This window comes from Neopsephotus bourkii, unplaced genomic scaffold (genome assembly GCF_033783945.1).
Source record: "Neopsephotus bourkii isolate Nb327-2 ecotype Australia unplaced genomic scaffold, CSIRO-AGI_Nbou_v1 NB_1139, whole genome shotgun sequence".
Classification (NCBI taxonomy): Eukaryota; Metazoa; Chordata; class Aves; order Psittaciformes; family Psittacidae; genus Neopsephotus; species Neopsephotus bourkii.
The window spans coordinates 2,926,532-2,940,593 of NW_026901625.1; the positions used below are offsets into that span (position 1 = coordinate 2,926,532).

Here is a 14,062-nt window from a genome sequence, read left to right on the forward strand (position 1 = left end):
GAAATACAGCAGAATTTTGACACGGAGAGAGGGGACGCCAGGTTAAGTTCTCTCTACAGGCAAAACCTTCAGTATTCAGGTCAAGTACCCCGGCGTTCGCTTGGAGGAAAAGCAAGGCCATGGTTCAGCAGGCAGTGGTGAGCAGAGACCCCAGCTTTTACCAGCAAAACCCACCAAACATGCTCCAAGGCACAGTCTCCCCCCTACAAGGAACCCCTCAGTAGATGCAGAAACCGGTATCGCAGTGCTTGCATAAGCCCAAGCCCATCACCAGGGTGCTGACTCGACCTCTCTGCAAGCAGGTCCTGCCAGCATCCGGATCACAGCCCCACAGCGGGGAAGCCGGGTGTCACCAGCCTCCTCGCTGCCCCTGAGCATCCCCTAAAGGATGCTGAAAACCAAAGAAGAAGCTCCCCCATCAGAGCCAGGGAATATTTATCATGCAATATATATATATATATACATACGTATAATACCCTTAACTGCAAGCAAGCTCCCTCCTTTCCCCTCCCTCCCTGCTACCAAGCAGGCCAGAGCTAATCCCTCACTTTGGAGGATCAGATGGAGCGGTGTGGGGAAGGCGAGCAGGATCCAGCCACGGAGCAAGCGGCGATGGCAGCGGCTCACCTTGCGGGAGGCAGTGCAGGGTCTCTGCCAGCAGCCAAGGCACAGAGCTCCAGGTGGGAGCAGCCGGAGGGAGGGAGGGAAGGAGCCGGGACTCATCCCCACTCCTGCCACGTGCAGCAGAATCCCACTGTTAATTTTTGATCACCTTCTGCAAACTGGGACGATGCTGGCTCGGAGCGAGGGCGCAGCCTCACTGCCAGTCCCCAGCGGTGCCCGCAGCACGGCAACAGCGCTTCTGCTCCCATCACACCTACACCGGCACGAGTCCCTGCCCATAGCCAGCCCAATGGGGGCACAGACCCCAGTCCTGAGCCTGGCTTTGTGCAGCGGGAAACCAGAGCAGTCCACAGAGGAAACCCCTCCACTAAACACAAAGCCCAAGAGGAAGAGACGGTGCCCGCAGTGGGTGCGAAAGCCAGGGAGGGCGGCAGGAGCAGGTTTGCATATGTTATAATTAGGACCTGCCACGTCTCCAAACCGTTGCCTTTCTGGGAAGAGCTGGAAGGGGGTGGCTGAGCTGACAAATCCATCCTCCTCCTGCCTGATGCCAAAGTTGAAGCACGTGATGCTCTTTTTTGGGGAGCCAGCAAGCTCCTCCGCAGGGTGATGCTGGCCCCTGGAATGTGGGACCGGGCCACGGCTGCACCCAAGCTTTGGTTCCTGCTGTTAAATCCCATTGAAGCTTCCTCCTCCACTGCCCTGACACCCCGGGGTGCAGCTCAGCACCCCCAGCCCAGCGCCTCCTGCCCCCCCCAAAAAAAAGGGCTTGCCTGTGCCCCCCCAGCCAAGGGCAGCTGGAGCACACTGCTGCCTGTGGGGAGCTGGAATCCTTGGCAAAGACAGACCCCCTCATGCCACAGCCCTGCACTGCATCCCCAGGGATGGGGATGACCAGGGTGGCCAAACGCAGCCAGGATCTCCTCACATCCCATCGAACCGCAGCTCCCAGCTCAGGGAGGAGGGTCTCACCCCAGCAGATAAATCCCTGCTTACAGGGAGCAAAGGAAATTCAGCTTTTTTTGATTCGCTTTTTGGCAGTTCTCTTGGCATCCTTCCGAGCTCCTCACTGCATTCAACAGATCGGCTCCGTTCGCTCCCTCCCCAAGGCCCTACCGGTGAGCTCCTCGGGTCACCGGAGCCATACCCCCGTCCAAGCCCCAAGCCACAGGTCACCCGCAGCAGCGGTGCCAGTGACTCACTCCGCAGCCTCTGTCGCAGCCGCCGCTGAAGGCAGCCGGGCTTTCCCCTCAAACACAGCGCAAAACAGCCCGGCTGGCAGAGCACGGCAAACTCATCACAGCAGGAGGAGGAGGAGGATGAAGGGCGGCGGGGCTGTGCCCCTGCAGGCGGTGGGAGAGTTCTCCGTTTTTTCCCCACTGTTGCCAACTTCCCCAGCAGCTCCCGAAGCCGCACGGATCCGCGCTCCCAAAGAGCATCGGGGAGCAGGAGAGCGCTACGGGAGGGAAACGAACCCGGGAGCTGGCGTCCGCGCACAGCGGGACCGGGGCTGCCTCCGCGGGGTCCCTCCAGCTCCGCGGGAAGCTCTCACCCCCCAGAGCCCCTCCAAGCTCGAAGGGGCAGCCCCCTCCCCACTGACCTGGGCAAAGCCCCAGCTCTCTGCCCCTGCAATGGGCTCTGCGGGCCCCGGCCGCTGCGGCGAGCCGAGGGCAGGCACCCGCCGGCGGCTCAGCCACAGCCACCGGTGCCTCCTGCCCCAAACCCCTTCCTATCCCCGCTCAGCCCCCCCCATCCCCGACCCCATGGGTACCTCTGGGGACTGGAGCAGGGCGCGTGCCCCCCACGGCGGGGTTCGGCGAGGAGCAGCCCACGAGTGGGAGGGAGGGGGGGAGCCGGGGCGCAGCCGCGGGGAGGGAGGGGGGCAGCCGGCGGGCTGGGTCTCGCTGGGGGCTCCCCGCTGCAGCCGCGGCTGTCGCAGCCCCCCCGGAACAAGAATGAGGAAAGGCGGAAAATTTGCTGGAGCGCTGTGGGAGCGGGGGGGGGGAGCAGCGGGGCCGCAGGGATTGGGGGGGGGAGCCCCAAAGCCCCCCCGGGAAGGCTGAGGGAGGGGGGGGTCCCGGGGGTGCTCCGCGCCCCTCCCGCGCAGCCCCGCACTTACCCGCGGGCAGCGCGAAGTTGGCGGCGCCGCCGACCCCGTCTCCTCCCGCCGATCGATCTCCGGCCCCGGCGGGGCGCGGGCACCCCGGGGGCACCCTGCGGCATGCGGCGGGGGCAGCCGCGGCCCCCAGCCCCGGCCCGGGGAGCCGAGCGAGCCGCAGCCGGGCGGGACCCGCCGCGCTCCGCGCACCGCAGCCGCGGCGAGGAGGAGGAGGAGAAGGAGGAGGAAGAGGAGGGGGAGGAGGGCCGGGGCCGTGGAAGTTTTGCATGAAGAGGCGCTGGGAAGCCCGCCGCCGGCGTTGCCAGCCTTTTAAAGCACTAGCGCACCGCGGCGGGGAGGCTGCGGGGGACCCCCCGCACCCGGACCCGGCTTCCGGCGCGGGGAGGGGTCTACAGCCCCTCAAATCCCCCTCCACCGGGCACAAAGGGCTGCAAAAGCCCCGGCCGGCGGGAATGGGGACGGACCTGGCTCTTCTCATGCCCTGCTGCCCCTTGGTCTTTGCATCGAGGAGTATTTTGCTTGTACGTACACTTCTATCCCTGCCCATCGCCTACAGCCACCATCGCGGCCATGAGCACAGCAGCAGGACTGCCCGGAGTCCGGGGCCTCCAGACCCTGCGGTGCTAAACAGCTTCTCGCAGGTCACAGCCTGCAGGAGCACAGGCCCACAGCAGCTCCCATAGGTGCAAACACACCAACCTTTGCCAAGGCCTGTCATCCCCAAATTCCCCTCCCTAAGGTGGGAGCAGCTCCCCAAGGCTCATCACCCTAAACCATTGCCCTTCTCTTCAGCTTCCCATAAAATGATGCCAACATCCCACTCTGCACACGTGTACATGGAGCATGGCTCATGCATCATCTCCTTTCCCTACCAAATCACCCCCCCAGCCCCAGGCAGCTCTGAGGAGCCCATTGTGGTGTGCCAATTCATTAATCCAGAGCAAACACAGCCCCCTAGTAATGGCCATTGACACATTAACTGCTCTAATCCATCACGGTAATGAATGTAAGAGAACCGGTCACGGGAGTAATAAGGGGTCACACTCTCAGCAACCAGCCCATAGGGACCCCAGTCCATGCACATGAAGGGAGGATCTGGCTGCAGGGAGGGCTCTCTGCACCTCCATCTGCACCTCTATCTGCCCCTCCAAGCACCAAAAGCAAAGCACAGGCCTTCAAATAGACTTTTCCAGCCTCATCTTCCCAAAGAGCTCATTTGTGTTGCTTGCTTGGAATAGTGCAGCTCCTGGTGCGGGCTCAGCCAGGTCCCAGGCAGGAAGGGAGCTGCTGCAGGTGGCTGGATGCTGGTAGCCCTGTTGCTCAAGTTCTATTGAGGAGGCTGGAGACGATCTGGTTTACCAGAAGCACTCAGGAGTGAGTGCCCTGCTCCCAACACAGCTCCCTGGCCGAGCCTGTGAAGGAGCTACGTGCTCTCCAGCAAGATGCACTCACCTGAATAGCTGGCCAGCCGCCCTCCTGCCATTAAAATAAGTGGCACTATTCCCATGGATTCAGATGCTCACGGGATCATGCCAGAGCACTGTCTCCTGCAGACAGACCAAGCTGTTGCACTGATTTCATTTACAGTGAGAGCCGGGGCAGTCCTCATTGTCATTCTGCTCTGGTGCAGGGGAGTGCAGCCCCGGGAGGGGGACAGCCCCATCCAGACCCCCAGTTGCATGGACAATGTGCAGCCTTCATCCGTGCCAGGAATGGAAGCAAAAGCATCTTAGTGCTGTGGGGAGGGGACACAAGGATGGACGATGGTGACAGCCCGACTCTTGGCTGCAATTTGCCCCACCAGGAGCAGTGTCCTGTCCCCAAGCAGGGCCCCAGGGCAGCAGCTTTCACCCCATGTCTGCCTGCCTTGGGGATCCATGGCTTACTTCCAAAGAGGCAAGCACTGCACAGGGAGCAGAGCAGTGAGTGGGGGGGGGTTGAACATCAAGAAGCCACATTGTCCCCACCACAGACAGCAGCTGGAACACTGCAACAGGGCTGGAAGAGCCCCTGGGACCAAAACAAGGACCCATGTACGGGATCACCTGGTGACCCAAGGATGCTGCTCAGACCAGCAGGGCACAAAGGCAGGAGAGGGGTCTGCACACATCAGTGCCCAGGGCCACTGGGAGGAGAGGAGCCTGTGCCACTGCTTCATGCCCCAAAGATCCTCAGGTCACTCACAAGCCAGGGCTGAGGGGGCTCCAGCCACCATGGGATAAACTGGGCAACAAATCCCTTTGCCAAAAGCAGCTCTCAGAGGCACCCTAAGGTCAAGAGCTCTGCTCCGGGTCAGGTGAAGCCTTGAGCTCCCAGGGGATTTCAAAGACCTGTGCTCTGCCCTCAGGGAGAAATGAGAGCATCTCAATCACAGCCTGGGGTCTGGCAGCACAGGGCAAAGCTGTGCCTGCTCTGTTTTGCTCAGGTCCTGAAGAATAGCTGGGGTAAGGTGTCTGGGCATCACCCATGTTGCTGCAGCAGCCTGCTTACCTGGAGATGCTTTGTGCCCACTGGTTCCAATAGCAAATAATCACTATGTAGCCCCCCCCAACCCAGTCTTGTGGACCAGAGTCCAAGGGATGTGAGGGATGCTCTTGCTACCGTGCAGCATCTCCTCTTCTCCAAGCCCCATGGAGCTTGCATCTCCCCTTCTCACACCCTGCTCCCTGCCATCAGCCAGAAGCCAAAATATCGTCACAGCACTTGTGTCACCATCAAGAGCATCAAAACCCAATTAACATTTGGAAACCTGGCTCAGGACAACGTTGCTGAGCTTCCCCCAGTGGCTGAGCAGGATGGGTAGGGATTAACAGGAGATACCCAGAGATACCACGAAGCAGCCCATGCACGGGGTTAATGGGTTGACCCCATGGGCAGTTCAGCAAAGGTCACTGGTGCTGCAGCCTGGGCACACAGGTCACGAGATGATCAAATACTCCAGGGGAGTTCGATACTGTCAGCAAATGGATGCAGCATTGTCTTCCGCAGGATCAATACAGCTTCATCAGCCTCAAAAGGAACTGAACAAGTCAGTGCCTGTTCCAGGGTTGGAGGTGTGCACCCCAAGCCAATTCCCACCTCCATGTCCAACTCCATCAAGGGATTTCAGGGTGCTCCAGCCTCTGCAAGGTCCCCATCAGCGTTCCCCAAGCCTCCAGGGCTGGCAGACCCCAGCAGGATGCTCTGGTGTCAGACCACGGAGAGAGGCACCGCTCCGGCCATACAGCATCCAGCCTCCCACTGCCCGGGCCCCATTCCAACCAGGAAGGTCACCGTGTCCACTGCTAAAGCCACTTCCAGGGAGATTTGCCATTTTTAATTCGTTGTTTGTTTTTAATATAGGAAAACATGAAACCACATCTCATGGACTGGACTTTGCAGCTCTGCTCTGCAGAAGGACCTTGAATAATTCATAGCCAAGTCACCACCTTCGTCTTCATGGATCACAGAGACAGACAGAGTGGGATGCATTGCCAGCGCCTGTAGTTGCCTTGGGTGGGGATTTAATTCCCTCTTGGATAGGAGGGTGGGGAAAATAAATCTTTAATTCAAAGTGAAATATTAATAGAGCTGTAATGAGGTGCAATATCCACACAATTAAAAAGCCGGAGTCCCAGGAAGAGCTATTTTCATGTGTATTTAAACCAAAGTAAGTTTGCAAGGTAAGAGGGAGAGGGGCTGGGAATGTTTTACTGGTTTACCTGGAGGAAAAACATGGGCTCTGTCTGGTCAATGCCTCCTGCCTGGTGTTCAGTGATGAGAGGAAGCAAAAAGCTGGTTTGCAAGAAAAGAGAAGAGGAGGAGAAGGATTCAAGAGGGAAAAAGAACGGAAGAGGAACACATTGACACTTTTATCATGCTCCTTGGGGGCTTTTGTGTCAGCAAAGGGAAGGTTTTCAGTGATGTCAGGCAGAGAAGAGCCTTAAGCAAGAGGATGGGGAACAGGGAAGCCTCTGCTGGAAGCTTGCAGGGTGATTCAGGCTGGTTATTGAGCAGGGTGACCCAGCTCAGCCCCCCACTGCCATGTACCAGCAGAAATTGCATGAGCTGCTTGCAAAAGCCATTGAGTTCTCCTGCGCTGGGCAATTAGAACCAGGGATGGGAGTTACTGAAGGAATCCACACAAGGGCAAAACAAAACCAGGCAATGAAATAATTCATCTTGCCCTCAAAAGGTACCCAAATAGCAGGCCCGAGGGAAAGAAACCACCAGAACCCAGCCTTTGATTTCGTTCTAAAGAAAGAGACTCCTACACACAAACAGCACATGAATATGGGTGATAGATACAGATATTTCAGAGAGCAAAAACGGTACCGACCGCGCTCGCATTGGATCAACTTCACACAGCGAGTCCCTGTTTCTCTTGAGGAGTGAGGATAATGGGATGCCGAATGTCAGACCATTTAAAATATATATATAGAACCCATTATAGACTTCATGACTAACTGGGTTTTGATGGAAAGAGTTGCATTTTAAGGGGGGGGGGGGAGGGGGGAAGCCCATGGGGGCTTGCAGGGAGGAATTAGCAATGGAAGAGGGATGATTTGGCTGCAGGCTGTGAGTGATGACAACTCCTCATGAGGGAGGCTGCTGCAGCCGTGCCTGCTCCCCAGCAGCCCCGCACTCACCCCTCACCAACACTGAGAGCTCCTAAGGCACATCAGTGGCTCCTCTGCACCCTGGAGTCCTTCCAAGCACCCACATCCCATTGATGCGGGACCCCCAGGAGAAGCCCAACTGAGTCCAAGCAGCAGGACCAAGGGGGAGACTACACCATCCCCACAACACTGAGGGGATGGAGCAGGCACCGCAATACCCATCGCGGCCAAACCTCCTCCAGCTGCCACATCGGAGCCTCTTGTCGAGGGTTTATTGCACTCCCCTGGGTGTACGCAGCCTAAAGGCTCCCCTCGGTAGCTCACTGGCTCCGTGTTTCAGGAGGACAAAGGCCTCCTGCCTGGCTGTCGCTGCTCTCTGAGCTCCGAATCAGACAGCACCAGAGCTCTTCTCCTCGGCAACACTTCCACCTATCGGCAAGAGAGCCAGCAAGGAGAATCCCCACGGCACCCGCACGGCACCCTGAGCAGAGGCCAGCTCCCTCAAATCCAAGCTGCCGGCACCGTGACCTGGTACCATGAAAATCACAGCTCTTTCACCCACTACCAGCGTGGGATGCGCTGGGACATCTCCATGCGGAACCCGTGCCTTGTCATAAGTGGGGCGTGTGTGCTCATGGCCATCTCTAACATCCATTTCCCCCCATTCCTACTAGGACGCGCGGCTGAGCAAGATGCAGCCCTCACCCACAGGCAGGGAAAACGGGAAACGGACCCAAGTTGCTCCCACGCTCCCAAGGGAGCTGATGGGTGAAAGGGAAGAGGGAGTAGGACAGGTTTCTTGTCCCACAAGCAGCCCTCTGCAGCAGGATCCAGCCCTGGCATAAAACATCATTGAGGCTTCTCTGGCTGAGGCCAAGCAGCAACAAACACCCTGCAGCACCTTCCAGCCCTGAAACACTTTAAATGGTCCTTAAAAACCAAACAGCCGTGGCTGATTCTGTGATTCTGGAGGAGCTGCTCTGCGTCAGAGCATGGGCTCACATGGGGCAGGTTCAGGGATGTGCAGTGAGAGGCTGCTTTGGGCAAAAGATGACTTCCAGGGGAGTTTCACAAGGAAAAGGGGCAGATTGCTCCGTCTGCACTTCCAGTTGCATGGATGAGAGGATTTTCTACCTGCAGGGATCATTGGCAGCTGGAAATGCTTTCTATAATGGTAAAATAAAGGATTAAAATAAGAGGGAGGAGAAAGGAAGGAGAAAACACATTTGGTGGTAAAATTAACACAGCACATACTCCCTCTGCACCAACAAGAGCATCAGAGGAATAGCTTTGTGTATTAACTAACCCCCTCCTCCTTCCTGACCAGCCATGCGCAGCATGCAGGACACGGGCAGGGGAGCCAAGAGCAGCACATCATCATCACATTGGACCCAAAAGCAGCACTTCAGCATCACATTGGACCCAAGAGCAGCACATCAACATCACATTGGACCCAAGAGCAGCACTTCAGCATCACATTGGACCCAAGAGCAGCACATCATCATCACATTGGACCCAAGAGCAGCACATCAGCATCACATTGGACCCAAGAGCAGCACATCAGCATCCCATTGGACCCAAGAGCAGCACATCATCATCACATTGGACCCAAGAGCAGCACATCAACATCCCATTGGACCCAAGAGCAGCACATCATCATCACATTATCATCACATTGGACCCAAGAGCAGCACATCAGCATCCCATTGGACCCAAGAGCAGCACATCATCATCACATTGGACCCAAGAGCAGCACATCAACATCACATTGGACCCAAGAGCAGCACGTCAACATCACATTGCCAGCTCCCAGCCCAGAAGAGCCACGAGTCATCAGGGAGAGACTGGCACTGGAAAACTGCAGGATGCTGGATGAGCCCGGCATCAATCATTGGGGTTTCCAACCCCAGCCAGGTAAGAGAGCACACAGGAGATGGGGAAAGCAAGGAGAGTGTGGAACAGGCCAGAGAGGCTGCATCACTTTCCTTCTCCCCACAAGCGCCTGGGGAAGCTGCAGGACCCCTCTCAAAGGCCTCCAAGCCAGCACCTAAAGGTTCTCACCCCCAAAACTGCCCCATTCACTCCACATGCACCAACCTGCTCTGCTAGAAAGCAAAATGCCCCAAACTGGGATGGATTTGCACCAAGGGCTCCTCCAGCAAGCTCTGCTTGCTGCTGAAGTGAGGGGCAAGGGGCAGAGCTCCCTCCCCACCCTGGGAAAGGGATTCTGAGCAAGCAAAGCCCCATGGTACCAGGGCAGCCTCCCCCATGGAGCCGACCCCATCACAACAGCACCCGTCTTCTCCTCCCAACTTTTCCATAATTCATGCAACAACCTCCTGAAAGAAATATCTTCCTTGGGCATCAAATATTCATGGGCTCATACTTTGCAAGGAAACACTGCCTTCCTTGGAGTGCAACCAGGCAGCCAGGGCTGGCACGGATTTGCCTTTGCAGGAGTAATTATGTTCCTCATCGACTGGGTGCTGCAATAAGAGGGGCTGCACTAGGAAAGGTCCCCCCATCCAATATCAGTATGTGTCCCCCATGCAAGAAAGGGGCAATTAAAGGGCTTGGGAGGAAGTGGGATGGATCCTGTACCATAAAACTGCATCCCAAGAGATTCCCCATGCTCACAGCTGCATCACTTTGCACCAGCAAAGCCACCCCAGAAGGCACCAACTCCCCCAGCATCATCCCAGATCAAACCCAGCTCCATCCCAGTCACATCCACCTCCTCTCTCACACCTACATGCAGCTGAATGTGCCCATAAGCACAAGCATGCCTGTAAATACACACCTTACCAAACCCCCTTCCTGCTCACAGTTTGGATGCTGGACAATTAATGAAGAGCTCCTTCATATTCCATTCCATTTGCAGAGCTTAGCAGAGGGCCCTGGCCCTGATTGCCTGCTCAATATTCAAACCCTTTATTGGCAGCATTACTTTTGCTTGCTTTTTCTCTTTGCCACCACTGGCACTCAGATGTGCTCAGGCACCGAACCCCTGGGGCAAGCAGGGCTGGGGACATCTCTTCTGTCACTGGCACATGGGGACACCCGCAATGAAGCAGAGCCCCCAGCATAGTGACAGGAGGTTCCTTTAACCACTCCTCAGGGACCGGGCGGGCAAGAAGCAGCACGTGTTTAATCACTCGCATCTTGCCCACTGCAACCTGGGCTGTAATAAAGCACGGCCCAGCTCCTACACCATGAGCCAGTTAAAAACAAGCAGGCAAAGCACCTAATACATCACCCCAAACCAACACACTTTTGCCACCCACCTGCCTGCAGCAGCCAAATCTCACCATGTCAGGGCAGCACAGCTCCCTGCATCCCAGTGAGGGGTTCCAAAGGGGTGCATTGGGGATAGCAAGGTAAGGTCCAACAGAGCCCCCATCCCCTGGGACAAGGGGAAGAGGGTGACAAAGGCAGGTGCATTCCTCAGCTCCGAGTGGGCTTGGTACTGGGGAGGAGAGAAGAGAGCACCCAGAGCACAGGGAGCAGCAATGAAGGGGTCCCAAAAGTGCAGTGCGAGCCCCAGGGACCCCCAGTCGGACCCACAGCCCCCCGCATACCGCAGCCCACACCAGCCCTCGGGTCCCACGTTTCGGCTCAGCATCTCCCACCTCCAGGCTTCCAGTGCCTTCCTGTGGCCGCCGTCCTCACTGCAGCCATGCGGCGGGATGGATCCAGCCGTGCTGGGCTCCCTTCGGGCCAGGAGGGAAAGGGAGAAAGGCATCTGGGGCAATTCACTGTCCTAACACCCCCTTCACACATGGCTATGGTGAGGACTCTCCTCTCCTGCCCCACATGCAAAGGGTGTTGCATAGCATGAGCACAACCGAACTCCCACCACCCTCATTTTCAGTGCTGCACAAATCATGTCCTCAGCATCTTCCCTTAAACCTTCAGGAAAAATCCCCTCTTCAGCCAGTGCATCCCAATCACTCTCCCCAGGCTTGCTGTGGAGCAGGCACCCATTAAATACATGCCTCTATTCAATGGCGATGATTGGGTGCTGGCCTGGTTTAGGGGTGTTCTCCCTACACAGGGACCCTGGGGCCTCTCATCGGGAATGGGAACACTGCTCCGAGTCACTCCAAGCCGCCCCCCAGCCCGCATCATTGTGATGCTCCACAGAGAGATGCACACGCGCCTCTTCGGCTCCAGCACCTACATAGAGCATCAGTTGCTAAGTGAGCAACTAATGAGGCCCTGGAGCTGGCTGGGAAGGTGACAGTCTCACAGACTCCCACCGAGCTGCTCTAGTGATGGATGGAAGGGACCAGAGCACACAAGATGCCTCATGCCCACTGCAACAAATTCATGAAGGCAGCAGGCACCATGGGGGAGCCCCAGACCGGGCAGGGGCCACAGTGATCCTCCCACTGCAGGTTTGGGGGCAATGCTCAGCCCCATGGTGGCACCCAGCCTTGTGTACCCCCCCCCAGCCCCTCACCCCCTCCCTCCATGCTCTGCTCCTCTTCCAGCATGCCCATGCCATTTGGAAGCTGACCCACAGCATCACTGGGCAGCACTCAGGCCAGGCACCACATAACCAGAGCTGGGAGCAACCAGTGACCCCCCGGCCCATTATAGCCCTAATCCTCTGGCCAGGCCGGGTGTCCCACCCTCCCCAAGGACAGGACAGCCACAGCACAGGGCTGTCCCCTGCTAGGGACAGAGATGCTGCCGCTGCGGTCCCTGAGGGGCAAAGCAAGCAGTTTATGGAGAGCTAAGCCCTAGAGCCAGGCCACCAGCATCCCCTGCCATCCATCAAGCAAGCCCCTATGGGGACTGTCATATGCAGGCTGGGAGAAGCAGGGGCAGTTTGAGTCCTGACCGGCGTTACCTCATCCCCAAGGCCACCCCAGAACCAACCTGCACCCCAGAGAAGGGAGCAAAGGCTCACCATGCACCCATGCCTGCGGGCAGGAGGAGGGCACAACAGCAGCAGCACAGGGTGCAGCATAGAAACCACCCCCTCCTGCCCACTCTGCTTTTAAGGAGCAGGGACCAGCCCCACTTCACACCTTGTGGGCTCCCAGCTGGGCTCAATCCAGCGCTCCCGCACCTCCACCCCACGCCGGGTGCAGCTGACCCAGCCGGACGGTTGGGATGAGCACCAGAACACCCCTGTTCCTTTCCAGCCCCTCGTGTGCCTCAGTTTCCCCTCACTGCCTCACAGGTCCCCCCTCAACCCCACCGCTCCAGGAGGATGCTCCCTTTGGTTCGTGTGCGACCAAACACAGCCCCGGGGGGGGCTCCGCACCCCATGGGGGAGCTTGGCCGAGGGGAAGAGGCTTTGTGTCCCCCGTCTCCCCCCCTGCCCCAAGCCCGCCCCGCTGCAGGAGGCCGCTCCCCGTTAGGTGGCAGCAGGGGACCGCGATGCCGCAGCCGCGCTTTGCCATCGCCCGCCCCATCAAAGGCGGGGTTTAACCCCCCCCCGGCCCATAGAGGAGAACACGAGTCCCGGCATCCGCAGCAGAGAGCGGGGCTGCCCCGGCTCCCTCGGTCACACCGCAGCCCGCTTGTCCCCGTCACCTCCATGGGTCCCCCCCCAACCTCCGGTCCCTGCCTCTGTGGTCACCCCCGGAGCTGGGGACAGCGCCAGCGGCTGAGTCACCGGTGACCAGTACCTGAGTCACCGCGACGGAAGGGAAGTCCCTCGGTCCTCGATGCTTTTCCAACCGGAGCTGAGTAAAAGGGAAAGTGTCAAGGAATTTGGCTGGGAAAGTGTTTTCTTGGAGCCCCGACAAGGAGCAGCCTCTCCGCACATCCCCTTTGCCACAGTGAACTCAGGGCTACCGGCAGCAAGCGCAGCCCGGAGCAAACAAGTACACGGTGCCTGTGTCCGTACACCCCCATGGGGGGCACTGCCAGGAACACCCCTCCAAAGGGAAATAGGGACAGGACGCGGGGTGCCAGGGGTACCAAGAGATGTGGCTGAGCATCCCCTTCGGTGCTGCCCTGGGTGGGAGGATGAGCTCAGGCCATGGCCCTGCATAAAGCTGGTGCCCAGTGGGAACAGCTTGGGATGGATGGTCTTTGCACGTAGGGCAGTGGAGCTACCAGCAGCGCAGGGAGGTTGGGGTGCTCCTTCCCAAACACACGGGGCCTGCAGACTCCAAGGGACAGAGTCCTGGACTGGGAAAGGCAGGAGAAACAAGTCCCCTGTCCCTTTCACCGTGTGTCCCGCATCCCCCTGCACCACAGGGCCTCCAGCTTCCTACCACCCCCCTACAGTGCATCCCCCAGCCCCTTGCACCATGTGCCCCCCATCCCTTGCAACGCCTCCCTCCACACTGCCCCTGCTGCCCCACTGGGATGCTTTGGCCACCACCAGCCTCTCTGCTGCCCTGCTCCGTTTTGATGTGCCACTCACAGTAAAATACCTTGATTTAAAGAGAAATCAGACTCCGCATGAGTCAGACCCGAGTTCTCAAGCAGTGGCCCCTTTGCATTCTCCTCCACCACATCCCCCGTTAATGATTTACAGAGGTTCCTGCCTGGAACCTCTCTCCTTACCCCTCTTTGTTAGACCCAGCACATGGCAGGCTGGGTGAGAGCTGCAGAGGGCTCCAGGGAGCACCCACAAGTATTTACTCACTCTCTGGCATGTGCCCTGGGTGCCGCTGAGAGCAATGGTGGGGCTAAAGCTAAAGACGAGGAGCCCCGGGTTGAAGAAGGTGCTGGCTGCCCCATGCGCATCCATGGA

The 14,062-nt window shown here is 58.3% G+C and overlaps 1 protein-coding gene across 2 annotated transcripts in view; it reads right to left on the reverse strand.

Annotated features, from left to right (window-relative positions):
• GRM4 (glutamate metabotropic receptor 4) overlaps positions 1-2,889 on the reverse strand; it is a 45,961-nt gene extending 43,072 nt beyond the window's left edge. The window contains exon 1 of one of the 2 annotated variants that reach the window (XM_061363029.1): positions 2,744-2,889. The gene's annotated coding sequence lies outside the window, so the exon portion shown is untranslated. Of the gene's footprint in view, positions 1-627; positions 883-2,743 lie in introns of those variants that run through there. The other variant, XM_061363030.1, reaches the window with a different exon arrangement.
• Between the last annotated feature and the right edge of the window lie 11,173 nt (positions 2,890-14,062).